The following is a 14,472-nucleotide window of genomic DNA, read 5'->3' as shown; positions in this document are numbered from 1 at the left end:
TGATGGAGCTTTATTGAGTAAGTAAGCAAGAAGGCAAGCAGACAAGCAAAAAGCAGACAAACTGAATAAACAGAAAGGCAGGGGCACACTCTAACAGAGTGTGGGTGCTCTCAAAGGGAGAGAGACAGAGATAGAGAGACATACAACTACTTGGCTGTTAGGGGTATTTATATGGTAAAGGCAGGGGGTCTGACTTCAGAGTCATGCAAACATACGTGTTTTTATCTTCAGTCTAATCAGTCCTGGTGTTATACTTTCTGAGTTCCTGGATATTTTGGGCATTCTTTCCAGGTAAGAATGTATCCTGCCATAAAATAGATGCTTATTCTTGAGATAAGGAAAGCATCCTGTTGTCTACCTTTTGGGTAGGAGGTTGCTTAAGTGTGGCGGAAGCATTTTTCTCAGTAAGGTATACATCTTGCCAGACAAATGTTAATTCTTGGGATAAGAATGCATGTTTCAGGAAGGAACTCATCTTGTTGTCTCTCTTTGGAATAAAGATAGTGCTTCTGTGTTTCCAAATACCATGTTTCTGAGGCCTCATGGTCCTCAATTTATCCTGCCTCATTTTCCCTTAAATGACTTCGGTCCCTCAATCTTAAGGGAAGTAGATGAATAAATATCTCCTGTATTTGCCTTAAGCTTAATTTTTTTATTTTTTTGTTTGTTTTTTAATTCCTGCCAGTTGTTTCCATGCCTCATTCTCCCTAGTCTATCCTGCCTCAAAAAGACTTAAACTTTTCTCAGGTGGCATGAATTACAAACCTGTATTGGCCCTGTGCATGATGGGATATCCCACCAGAAAGCATCTATGTTAGGGATTCAAAAGCCTGCAGGCTCCTTGTGGCTTTATTCTGAAGTGTTTATTGAACTCCTGGATACATTCAAGGAATTTAAAGCCATCCATAACCAGAACAAGTAGCCCTGGGCACCCACAGAGCTTTCTTCATGTCTCTCCTCAAGTGACCTGCATTTCTTGGAATCTAGTTTCCTTTTCCTGTTTGAAAAGCTGTTCACACACACACACACACACACACACACACACACACACACACACACACACACACACACACAAAATTAGCTTTTAAAGAAAAGAAAAGCAAAAAATTATTTTTTCACCAACTAGCTTTAGAATTGTACCAGGTAATAACTCTAATTTTAACCCAGCCAGCCATGACTTACTTAGTGTCCCTACTTAGAAGCCTCACTCTTCATCACAGTTTGTATGATTATGAGTGAAAGGCAAGCTGCAAGGAGGCCTCCATGGGACAAAAGTAAAGGAACAATTGTTTGAGGAAATTCCACCTTCACCCTATTGAACTTGTACTATGTGAGCTGTCATAGGATCTCTCTCTCTCTCTCTCTCTCTATCTCCCTCTCTCTCTCTCTCTCTCTCTCTCTCTCTCTCTCTCTATATATATATATATATATATGGTATGTATGTATATATGTATGTATGTATGTATGTATGTATGTATATATGTATGTATGTATATATAACCAAACTGCTTCTAATCCCCTGTCTACTCTTTCAAAGAACCCAGAATGTATTGCTTAAAGGTTACTTCTGAGAGAGTTAGAAACTTCAATGCATTTTGTCCAGTAGTGGATCCTTTCGGTAATGTGAACATTGGGTGGCACCTGCTACTTTATAGATGGGACATTTTATGGACCTTCTTGCCACGCAGAGTTTGTGTAAATTCCTAAGAAGCCCCCTGATTTCCACAAAAGGACACCCAAGACAGAAATGTCCCTGTTCTCTGAATACACCCTTACCTTTCTCACTTTACATCAAGAAAAGAGGCCATAGTAAGACTGGGAGAAAAAAACTGGGCATGTTCCTTTTGGCCTTTTTGATTGGCTCTCTTCCAATCTTTCTGAAAATTGTAAGAAAAGAAAAGAAAATGTATGTTGACTTCCACGGTAGCTGTCAGTGCCATTTGCCAGTGATATTCTCTTCCCTGCTCCTGGGCAAGGCTGAAGGATGCCATATGAACGGCTTGTGATGGAGCAACTGTATGACTGCTTGTGGCCAATGTCTGGGGAGCAGACAGAACACATATTGATAATGACATAAAATTACAAACATCCAGGCAAACTTAAGTTTCCAGTCCAGCAAGTAAGGGTTGTAGATATCACTACATCAGAGCAGTAAGTAAGTAGCTGAATAAACTGAAAAATCAACTCTTCTTAGATATTCAGGGAAATGAGGTCACTCCACAATACTGTAGAGACAGGTACCTACAGAGAATCATGACTTACTGTGGTAGTAATGGTGTAAGAAAAACTGATGTGTAATTAGTGGATTGTGGGAGGTGCTGTGTGGACAAGTCTAAAAGTTTAAAAACATCTCAGGGAATCTAGAGAGAGGAAAATAATCCCACTTCTGTGACTTTCACCTTCAGAAAGTGTACAAGGTCCTCACAACATGACTATTCAGGGCATTTTTTTTTCACTTTGAAATAAACCAGAGCATTCTGTTTTTAATAATGTTTCCTCTCTGGAAACAGAGAGCTCTTAACCCACTGGGTTTATAGCAGAGTCTAACCTAACTGAGGAAAAAGAAAACCCCAACTTCAGCCTCCTCCAGCTTTCTTGGCTCTGCCCAAGTATGAAAGAAGAAGATGGGAGATAAGAACTGACAGGCCAGGGGCACAGAGCTACCAAAAGAGTGAGACCCACGCATGGCACTAAAAACACCCTCACCTTCCCTACATCTTACCATTGAATTCTCAAAGACTTGTTACTGTGTATGCTTTATGCAGTGCATCATGTTCACATTGCAACAACAATTGCAAGGGATATTAAAAGGCACAAGACACAACTGGAAAGGAGAGAACTAACATCAGAACCAGAGGGAAGTGTGGCAGCAATGTTGAAACTACAAGGTTGGGATTTAAACAACCAAAAAAAAAATCCAACCACAATTCATATACTAAAGGCTATTAAAAGCCTTTTAGAAAGTTATTGTACAAGAATAAATAGTACCAAGAGATAGAAGAAATGAACAAAAAGAAATGGTCGAATCAAAAGTATGCTATATACTATACCTCCCAATCACGTATAACAGAAATGAGGATTTTGTTTTTAATTTTTAATTATCTTTAAGTAGTTGTACAAAGGAGGTGCTATTTAACAAAGCAGTTTATGCATAGTGCATCGTGATTAGTGTTACACCCTTCAACATTCTCACACCTCTTCCACCCACCTCTTCTCTTACTTTTTCTTAATTTTGTGGTATATATCATCAATTTTTGACTGAATTCTTACCCCTTCCCCCCACTTAATCTGAGGCATGGTTTTGATAAACTTAGTAGAATGGAAAGACTGGAAGAATGAATCCCTGGCCCTAAGGACACAAAGATAGAAAATTCCAAAAGTAAAAAATAATAAAATAACCTAAACTTAATCAAGGAGGTAAAAAATCTTTGCAATGAAAACTATAAAATCATCAAGAAAGAAACGAAAAAAGACATCAGAAAATGAAAAGATCCTCCACCATGCTCATGGCTTGCCAGAATTAATATCATGAAAATGGCCACACCGCCAAAAGCAATGAAATGCCCATCAAAATCTCAATATTCTTCCAAAAAAATCTGAGAAACCAATCCAAAAGTTCACATGGCAGCACAGAAGACCCCAAATAGCAGCACAAGTAATTGTAAGTAATATGAATACCATTACAGGCATCACAATTCCAAACTTCAAATTATTCCTCAGAGCCATAGTGACAAAAACAACATGGTACTGGCACAGAAGTAGACCTGGATACCAATTGAACAATAGAGAAGATTCTGTAGTTGAATAAAAAGTTCAAAATAAATTCTGGAAGATACAGGCACAGGTAAATTTTTTCTGAATAGGACTACAGATGCTTAGGAGATGGGAACAAGAATTGAAAAGTAGGACTATATTAAATTTAAGACTTGCTTCAGAGCAAAACCAAACAAACAAACAAAAAAAAACCATAATAAACTAATCAACAGAACCAAGAGAAAATCCACAAAATGGGAGAAAATATTCACCACTTATTCAAGCGATAAAAAAATTAATATCCAAAATATATAAGGAACCAAAAAAGGCATTTAGCGAAAGAATAAGTAATCCAGTTACCAAATGGACAGGTGAACTGAACAGATAGTCCTCAGAAGAAGAAATACAAAGGGATAATAGATAAATGAAGAAACATTCGACATTCTTAGCCATAAAGAAAATACAAATCAAAACCACACTAATATTCCATCTCACCCTAGCCACCATGGCATCTGTCAAGAAAACTAACAACAGTAAATGGCTGGTGAGGATGTAGAGAAAATGGAACCCTAATACACTGTTGGTGGGAATATAAAGTAGTCCATCCACTATGGAAACAAGTATGGAGGTTCTGCAGAAGGCTAAAAATAGACCTTCCTTATGACTTCTACATAAGCATGTGCTGTGCTGTGTTGTACTGTGTGTGTGTGTGTGTGTGTGTGTGTGTGTGTGTGAGTCTGAGTGTGTGTGTATAGTATGTGTACATGTAAATTCTTGGCCTGGGGAATCTTTGGCAGGAAATAAAAGTAAAATTTCCCAGAGCAAGCATCTACCATTTTGTAACCTACTTAATGACATATACCATGTGTCAAATAACTTAAAATATATTAGGACACCTAATTGCTTCAATTACCCTGAAAAAAGTGTAATTCTTATGCTTATTTAATAGATGAAGAACCAGAGTTTGAGGAAAGTTTCTCAAGGTCACAAACTGGATCCATGAGAAAGACAAGTTTTGCACTTCAAAACCTTATGCACTTAATCACTATGTTCTTGTTTGTTTTTTTTTACTTCCTATACTTCTTAGAAGAATAGTGTGTTAGCCCATTTTATGATACTAAAACAGAATACTTGAGACTGGACAATTTAAAGAGAGGTTTGTTTCTTCTACTTCTGATGGCTGACAAAGCCAAGAGGCTTACTTCTGGCAAGGGCCTTCTTGCTGCATTACCCCATGGAAGAAGGCATCATGGAAGGAAGTGGGCAGGAAAAGATAGAAAGAGGAAGCCTCTATCCAGATAAATAACTCTCTCTTGTGATAACAACATTAATCCATTCATGAGGTTAGGACCCCCGTGACCTAAGCACCCCTTAATAGGCTCCACCTCACAACATTGTCGCTCTGGGAATCAAATTTCTAGCCCATGAGCTGTGGAGGACATGTTCAAACCATAGCAAATGGCAAACACATGGGTCTTTCTCAACAACTACTCTTGAATTTACTGAATGCACAAGATAGATTCCTGTCTGAAACATTTTAACATCCTTATGTTCTTTGTACTCAAGTGCACATAGCAAATATTTAATAATTTTTTATTTTAATAGGCAATATGACAGCTTCATAAACCAAAAATACTGCTACAGAGTGTGACAACCCAGGTTTGATGATGGGTGGCATTTCTGTAGCCCTATTGGCAAGCATTTTTCGGTCTGTTTTTACACAGTGTGATGTTTTTATTTTACAAGAAGAAAATATAGTATGGCTGAGTGGGAAATATGGTTCTTTTCAACATTTCTTTCTCCTAAATCAGGAAAATCAAATTACTTAGACCAAGGGGCAATAAGTTTGGCACCATCTCTTTTCTCTTTGTACTGATTAAATCTAAAGTTAATTTGTGAGAATAAAATTATCCCAAGTGTTGACAAATATAGGTCAAGAAGAAGGAAATGGAAATTGTTTATGTCCGTATCCCATCAGGACATGCTGATTGTCCCATAGAAAACCAACTGTCCCTATCTTCAATTTATATGGAGTCATTCCATCCTCTCTCATCAGCACCTTCAAGTTCTGGGAGAGAGGAAATAATCTTAACCTGACCTCTCATCTTGTCTCAGCCATGGGCAATAATCTTCTTTGTACCTAAATTGTCCCATTTTGTGTTTGGAATTGTTGCTTCGTGGTTTTCTATTTTCTTCCTATCATGTGCTTGTTCAGAGCTAGCCAGAGTGGCTCAATCGTGAAACCTTCAATAGAAATACCGGAAAAGAAGAATTTACATTTTTCTAGATGGGAACCTTGTAGGCGGGAAATCTTGATGGCTGCTGACAGCCATCTTGTCACACCAAAAGGAAACTGCCCTCAGAATGTCTGTTATAGCAGGGGAAAAAAAATCATTTCTCATGATAGCCTTTGACCTGTGGAACAAAACTCTTTTGAACCCAAATCTACTCCCCAAATCATGTTATCTGACTTAACGAATTTCATTGCATATACAAACCACTTCAGATTTCTTTCACTGGGTGACCCAAAAGTCCTAAACTGAAGAAGACCAAGATTCACCAAATACCTATGCCCCTCTTGCCTTGTGATCATCTCATTGAATTGTCACAAAACTCCTAGAAGGTATATATTATTCTTTCTCACTTTGCCAGTAGGGAGATTCAGCCTTAGAGAAGAAAGTCATAGCCAAACTGATTCGATCCTAGGTCTTCCTGTCCTTTCCGCAGTGGAATACAGCAGGAACCAATCCCTATGATAAGTCACTCTTCTTGCTGGGGCTGGAAAACATTCTGAACCAAGGGGACAGATTCCTGGCCTGGTTGTTGCTGCTGCTGCAGAGTTCATCTTGCAATCTGACCTTGAACACATTGCTTTTTAAAATCTCCAGGTTGTTTTGTTCTGTTTTGTTTTGCCAGTCCTGGGATTTGAACTCTGGGCCTAGTCTCTGTCCCTAGGCAAAAAAGATTTTGCTCAAAGCTGGCACTCTACCACTTTGAGCCACAATGTCACTTCTGGCTTTTTCTGTGATTAATTGGAGATAAAAGTCTCATGGACATTTTTGCCTGGGCTGACTTCAGATCTCAGCCTCCTGAGTAGCTAGATTTATAGGCATGGGCCACAAGCACCTGGATAGAAGGGTTTTTTTTTTTTTGTCTTTTAATGTATTTCTGCTTCTTGACCTATAAAATCATGGGGTTGGAGCTAGATAGTCTATGTTCCTAGTTCTTTCCATTCCCCAAAACAAAGAATATCAATTCTTGATTATTTTCTTGAAATTCCCAAGTACTAGAAGAACCAGACATCGAAACAAGCCAACAAGTGAAGTTTTCCTCAAGCAAACCTCTTCTCCTAATTTGGGCAAATGGATGAGGTATGTGTAATTAAAACTGCAAAAAAATAACAAGCTTCCGGCCAAGTTCTCCCTTCACTTAACCATACTCCTGGGGGTTGATTTGAGAAGGGGCAACGGATGTCAAACCCAGAGTGGAATTTGGCCTAATATGAGGATTCTTATAACTTCTAAATGATGTCACTGTACTTTCTTGAGAGACTGAGAAAGTGCTGAGTTTAGTCTATTCACCTCTATAAAGAAAAACTGGAAACCACTGGGTTGGGGCCAGTATTGACCAATGTTATAAAGCTCAGAACATTTTTGGCAAGGCAAAACTGTTTGGGGACAGTCATATCTAATTCATGGTGATTTATGGTACCTTTCTGTCTGATTAATAGTTATTTTCTAAGGTAGAGAATAATAGCCCATTCTTGCAAACTGACTCAGAGAAATTGGGATTACTCAAATGTTTTCATATCTGTTGATTCCAGAACCACTGGGGTTATAGGAATTGTAGCAGAAGCCATCGGGGATGCATGAGTTAAGTTCTCTCTCAGGAGAAAGTAAGGATAACTTAATGAAATCAGTTATCTCATAGTATAACTCAAAATAGATTTTCAGTTCTAGTTAATTAGTAAAACAATGGCTTTGCCCTTTTGTGTCTGTTTTGTTAAAAATTAGCCTCTTTGAGGGGGTCTGGGCAAGGTTTTGATGATGCTAAGATGGTGTCTGTCCAAGGCACTTGAAAATGCCAGTATTGCCAGGCACCAGTGGCTCATATCTGTGATCCTAGATACTCAGGAGGCTGAGATCTAAGGATCACAGTTTAAAGCCAGCTGAAACAAGGATACAAGATGATACCCACAAGACACTATATTGGAAATGAACTTTACAACTTCGGGCAGGGGTGGGAGGAGGAGTGAGGGAGATGGGGAAGGAAGGGATAGTGGGAGAACAAGAAGGGAAGGGGTAACAATGCTCGACAAGAAATGTACTCATTGCCTTACTCAAGTCCGTGAGATTCTTATCTCCAGTAAATGACTCAGAAAAGGCCAGAAGTGACTCTGTGGCTCAAAGCACTAGCCTTGAGCATGAGAAGCTCAGGGACAGCACCCAGGCCCAGAGTTCAAGCCCCAGGACTGGCACCAAAAAAAAGAAAAAGAAAAGAAAGGAAGAAAAAAAGCCACTATTCTTCCTCAATTCCATGGTCCCCTTACCACATGGAGTTCCAAAGGACTTAAAATGTTGTGGGTAGGAGTAGGTTGGGCTTTAGAGTCCGAAAGTCTAATTTTAAATCATTTTAATCATTCCCTCAATAGTAAGAAAACATCTAAGAATTTTACTAATCATCAGAAAAATTTAAAAAAAGTAGTAGCCATAGTTCTTTCTCATAGGGTTGTTGTAATAATTAAGTCAGTTCATGAAAAACACACTGAATGATGCCTAGCATGCACTCAAGAAATGCTAGACACTGTTTTTGAAGGTCCCATACACACACACACACACACACACACACACACACACACACACACACACACACACACACACACACACACACACACACACACACACACACAGAGGAAACAAGATCATTTGTAAATCAGGTCCAACTTCATTTCTATCAGGACCACTTCCCAGTATAGTCATGGTGGAGCACTGACAAAGCTAAGGGTAGCCTCATCTATGTCCACAGGACTCTTCCCTCCCAACTAAGCATCCCAAGTCCCATCACAAGATGGATTCTGGCTGACTCCTATGATCAAGAGAACCACAGCTGACATGACCACCTTTAGGAAAACAGAGAAAGCAAACAAATGACAAGAACAAAGGGGAAAGACACATGTCACATCACAGCAATGTCCCTTCGCAGCAACAGCAAGAAACAGGAAAAAGGAGACATAGTCTTGCAACTATTTGATGTTTTAAAACACACAATGACAATATCCATTAGTCAATATGGCCTAGTCCATAACCCAGAATCTAGTTGATCAGATAAGAAGTCCTCTTTTGCAAGAGGAAGGAACAGGAAAGGAAACGAAGGGACTTAGAAATCCTCCCCACCCTCAATCCCATTTCCTTCTGGTGATACTTCTAGTGTACTGGATGAATCATCCCTATCAAACTCATTTGGAATGCAGGTTCCTGGCTCCTCACAAACTTAACTTCCTGCAGCAGAACCCTGGAAGTTAGGGCTGTACCTTCTATGCCTACTAAAGGAACCATTTGTCTAATTCCTATGGAGTCCATGAGGAGTGGAGGTGGTATTAGGGTTCATGTTGAAGTAGTCATATTTGAGCAAGTGGTACTGCAGTGTGAAGGAGGAGCTAAAAAGCCCTGAAGCCACTCAAACCATCAGAGTAAAAACAACACTGAGCCGTGAGCCCTCCTCTCATCTCCATTGTGAGCTCAGTCATCTGATCAAGCCTGACACTTCATAGGCTCATCTCCCTCTGTTGGTTCATTTGTCATCACAAAAAGGAAGCTCTCTTCCCAGAGTTTTAGTCAACAACAGTTGAGGTGAGATGTGAAAGAGCTTTGACAAGTTATATAACCCAAGGGATCATTCCTGTGTACTCAAAAATAACCGACCTTCTCCACTTCCCCTGCAGTTATGGAGAATCAGAGGTTTCTGTTTTCCTTTTCAACAGACTCACCACAAAGATCATATTCACCGGATAATTGCAGGCTTCATTTTATTCAACTTGTGGATTCAGTCACAGGATGAATGCCCATAACTAATGAGAAGGTACCACATCATTTCAGGCAAAAACATTTTCAAAGAAAACCTGTCTTCTCTCCTCAATGTCATGGAGCAGTCACTGTGTTTTAGCTCTACAGACTTTCCTCTTGATCCAGGCCTGGGCATCTCTACCCTCTAACAATTCTGTATGTCCTACCTGAGTCTCCCATGTTCCATTCCCAGTAGATGTAGTTCAGGCTTTATTTCTTCATGGTCTCAGTGTCCTACTAGCACCTGCATGCATGTTCTTCCTTTACTTCCTTAACTAATCTCAGCCTCTCCGCTGACCTCACAATCCATCACCACTTTGGCTCAGGTTCATGGCTGTGTAGTAATAAAAATTATGATCTAGAGAGCCTCTTCAAAGATCAGATGCTCTTAAGTAGATGATCACAGCATAAAGGCAAGAGACATCATTGATGATAGTGCCTGTGTGTTCCCTAGTTGACAAAATTCTAGGAGAGAACAGGATCTCTAGAGAGATCTCGCACCTACTGAACCTCAGCTGTGGTAGAAACTTGGGGACATTCCTAGCTGGAATTGCAAGCAGCCTGTTTCCTCAGAACTCTAAGCTACACTGAGTGATTCGGCTTGTTTATGTCACCATCGACTGTATACTTTCCTGAAAATAAACTACATTCCGCTGAGATCTTTGGAATTAGATTTTTATCCCACGCCAATCCTCTAAGGATTCAAGGCAGGAAGCTAGGAAGAGCTGATCCACAATAGAATCCTTAACCACTATGCCTACCCTGGCCTGCCTCCCTCTGGAATTCATGATGTATGAGATAGAGACATAATCCCTTGATTAAGCCGTGACTGGTAAGCTTTTCTGTTGCTGGTGACCAGATGTACCCATGGTTGAGTAGAAAGAGAGAGCTAGGTCCCAAACCTGTCTGTCTTCAACACCTCACTGTTGCTGTAAACTGTGGCTTATCTGAGGCTGTGAAAATGCAGGAAAAATGAGATCTTCTAATGAGGCCAGAGAAGTCTCAGCTAGCAGGGTTATTCTTCAATCCTTGCTTCCAGGTTTCCAGCTCATAACGCTAGCCTGAGGAGCATGGTCCACAGCCAGGCAACTTGTTGCTTTAGTGTAACCTTAAGCTTACTAGGAATTAATTCAGCAAGGCTTTGGGGTAGGGCTGGAGTAAGACATCAGTTTGATTCTCCAATTTGATTGCCAGGAGCTAGTAATTCCTTTCATCTAAGTACTCCCTGGATCTGCAAACCTCCACCACTGCCTCAGGAAATCTCATGAAACCAGAACCTTGATCATCAGAGGCATGGCCCATCTCAACATCTGCTTGGAGTGACAAGAAGGAATCTTCTTTGCCACATGTCCTAAGAAACAAGCAGGCCTCATGGAATGTGTTCTGAGTCTGTGTCTTATGGCTCTGTGCTAAACTAGAACATCAATGGGAATAAAAACACAAGATGGTCAGTTCAGACTAATCAGAACCTTGTTCCAGACCATGCCTGGGGCGTCCGAGTAAAAGAAAAGGTCGTAGCAGAGAAAGGGGCCGAGAGGAAGAGAGCAGCAGGCTGACGAATGGTAAAGGAATGCACCGTCAGCCTTTATCAGGACTGACATGGCATCCCTCCTCTGCAGCAGGTCCTATTCCCCAGTGTTTACACGTGTCATGTCTCCTTTCCTTGCAAACAGAAGATGCTTGACAGTCTGAGTGGATAATTTGTCAGGTGCCAGGCCTCGTCAGCCATCCCTGCACACACATTTTTGCGTGGACCGAGGGCAAGCGCAGGGCAGTGTCTACATTTTCCGGCATCAAAGAAAGAAGAGCCCCAAAACATGCTGAATACACAAAACCCCAAAACAACAGCCCCAAAACTATTGCAAGCACTTAACTCCATCCTGTAAGAATAAATCAACAACTCTCTCTCACCCACTCCAGGCCACCAGACCCCAGAGCCCAAAACTTCAAGAATGAGACTCAGATATGTAGCTAAAGGAAAAAGGAGTGATTTTGACTTTCTGCCCAGACTAATAAACGTCTCCAGGCTTGCAAAATTCTTATTTCAGTTTTAGTTGTCCTGCCTTTGTCCACTGCATTTAAAAAATCATTTTAAATTTCTTATGTGTTTAGGGTAATTAGGGATCTGCCTCCAATTAGCACTTAGAGGGGGTAGGTACTTGTGTGCATGTGTGTGTGTGCACGCATGCACGCCCATGCACGCATATGCACATATGTGCGCATGCAGGTGCATGCATGAACCCAGGAACATGGCCAAATGAGCATGGGGTACAAGCCTTAAATTCTTAATGATAGAGTTTTGGCCACAATAGTTATGCCTGATCCAGTTTATTTCAGTTTTACAAGTAACTTCAAATTGTTGATCAGCTATTTTTTTCTTTTAATCAGAACCCCAATAGAAACATCAAATCTGCTTGTATCCCCTTTGAGCAGACATGAGACAATCCTTTGGCCTTTAAGAATGATAGTAAAACAATGCACACAAAGTACAAGACTAAGAGTCTTCACTGGGCCTTCACTAGGATAAGGGGAAAAGGTAATGCACCCCTAAATTAAAATGCAATTTTATGCATATACACATGAATAAATTTCCCTTGGAAATGACTCTTTACTGGCATCCAATTCACACACAAAAAAAATGATCTGGGCCTGAGGTACATTTGTGAAAGGAGATGACAACACAGACTTGTGATGAGGATTACACTTTAAAATGTATGAATATTTTGGCATGATACATCTTCAATCATCAATACACATTGATCATAATAAGAAAAGGAGAGGTTATGAAAGATAAGGAATGACACTGGCATAGAGCTTTCTAAAGGAATGGCTGCATTTGTATCAGGACATCCAAGGAGGCCGCATGGAGGAAGTGAAGCCAGATTTTGGTTTTGGAGAATGAAGTGGGTTCAGATTGCCAGAATGAATATGGAGTAGGCTTCACGGTGGAGTGGGCCGAAGGATTTGGAGCAAGGATAGGTAATGGGTTAAAACTTAAGGTTAAGGCTAAATTAAGGTTCAGTCATTAAGGTTGGAGATCAACCTGAAGGAAATAATGTTATTGTACAGAGATTTAGTGGTGGTTAGCCCAATAAAGAGCTTGGTTGGGCATCTAGTCATCATGTTGCTTGAAAGTGAATGATAAGTTAGAGAGAATCATGAATTCAAGAAAATCATTTTTCCAGAGTGCCAACAACGGTAGATTTTATTGGCCACCTGTTTTTGAGGCAGGGTTTTATAACATAATCTACATTAGTCTGGTGTGCTTGTTAATGACAAGGACCATGCTATATTTTCTTCAGCTCCAATCCCAGTGCTCAACACATAGTATGTGCTCAATAAGAACTTGCCTCAAAGCCCAAAGTGAAGAAAAGTCTAGAAACATAAGAAACAGTCACTCTGTGGCCAAAGCTCCTCCAATTCCCCTGAATTTACTACAGCTCTTGCTCTCGCCCCTCAGCTCTATACTTTCCTTTGTTCCTAATCATTACCCTCTGATATCTTGTTCCAAGGGAGAAAAGAGAAGCAGGCACATCTTCTCTTCTAAATATTCTTCTTTTGCTTCTGAAAAACAATTCTAGAGGTGCAAATTTATATATCCAAGTGAATAAAGAGGTAATAATGTTTAAAAATACAAATTCTACGACTTCTGTTTAAGTGGCCTTCTGTTTAAGTCTTCCATCCTCTCAGTTGACACCCTTATGTGTAAATCTGGTTGTTTATGACTATGGCATTGGGCTGCTATGAACTTCAGACAATATATTTGTATTATTGGATAGTGATCATACCGGTTGATCTCCATTTACTCCTAATAATCTGTAGTCACTTTTTCTTTGTTTTCTGAGTATTCCTTTTTCTTCAGACTGAAAATCATCATTCAGCATTATTTTGTAGAACAAGTCTTTTGACAATGAGTTTCCTTGCAACTATGAAAATGGAACAAGGTAACCTATTGGGGATACTTATTTCTTAGAAGGAAGGTGCAGACAGTGTGATATGGAATGTGTGTGTGTGTGTGTAATCAATTGGGATACCATGTAAACATGTGTAGAAATATAGCAATGACAGTGTCTTTATTCTGCCTTCATTATTGAAGGCTGTATTTCCTAGATGTAGAATTCTGGCTCAGCAGGTTATTTTCACACATGCACACTTTAAGCATGTTCTTCCACTAATGTCTGACTTCTGTGGTTTCTGATGAGAGGTATGTGATTAAGGGCATTATTTTTTTTCCTGTGTGCAACGTATCTCCTCCACCCTTGACTGTTTTCAAGATTTTCTGTTTGTTTGGTTTTGCCTGTTCATTTGTTTGTTGTAATGGGAATTGAACTCGAGCTTTATGCTTACTAGGTGACTGCTCTACCACTTCAACTATGACCCCAGACCGTTACCTGCATTTTGGTTTTGAGCTGGGGCTTATTAACTTCTCTCACTCTTGTCTTTCTCTCCAAGAAACTGAAATGACAAGACCTGTGTCACCACCTCTGCCTTCTCAGCCATAGATTTGATTGTGATATATTTAGGTGCAGCTCTTTTTTTAAATATACCTTGAGTTTGCTGACCTCCTTGTATCTATATATTTAAGTTATTCACCAAATTTGAAATTCATTCCACTTACATTTTTTCAAATATCCTTTTACTTTACCCCATTTGTCTC

The 14,472-nt window shown here is 39.9% G+C and overlaps 1 long non-coding RNA gene across 1 annotated transcript in view; it reads right to left on the bottom strand.

The window, feature by feature from the left end:
- Positions 1–10,076, bottom strand: part of LOC138821956 (uncharacterized) — an 87,162-nt gene extending 77,086 nt beyond the window's left edge. The window contains exon 1 of the long non-coding RNA XR_011370273.1: positions 9,983–10,076. This is a non-coding gene — a long non-coding RNA (uncharacterized lncRNA). The remainder of the gene's footprint in view (positions 1–9,982) is intronic.
- Positions 10,077–14,472: the final 4,396 nt, after the last annotated feature.

This window comes from Dipodomys merriami, unplaced genomic scaffold (assembly GCF_024711535.1).
Source record: "Dipodomys merriami isolate MVZ:Mamm:240054 unplaced genomic scaffold, mDipMer1.0.p SCAF_97, whole genome shotgun sequence".
NCBI lineage: Eukaryota > Metazoa > Chordata > Mammalia > Rodentia > Heteromyidae > Dipodomys > Dipodomys merriami.
The sequence above is the reverse complement of the archived record's forward strand: the minus strand, read 5'-3'. Positions and strand labels throughout refer to the sequence as shown.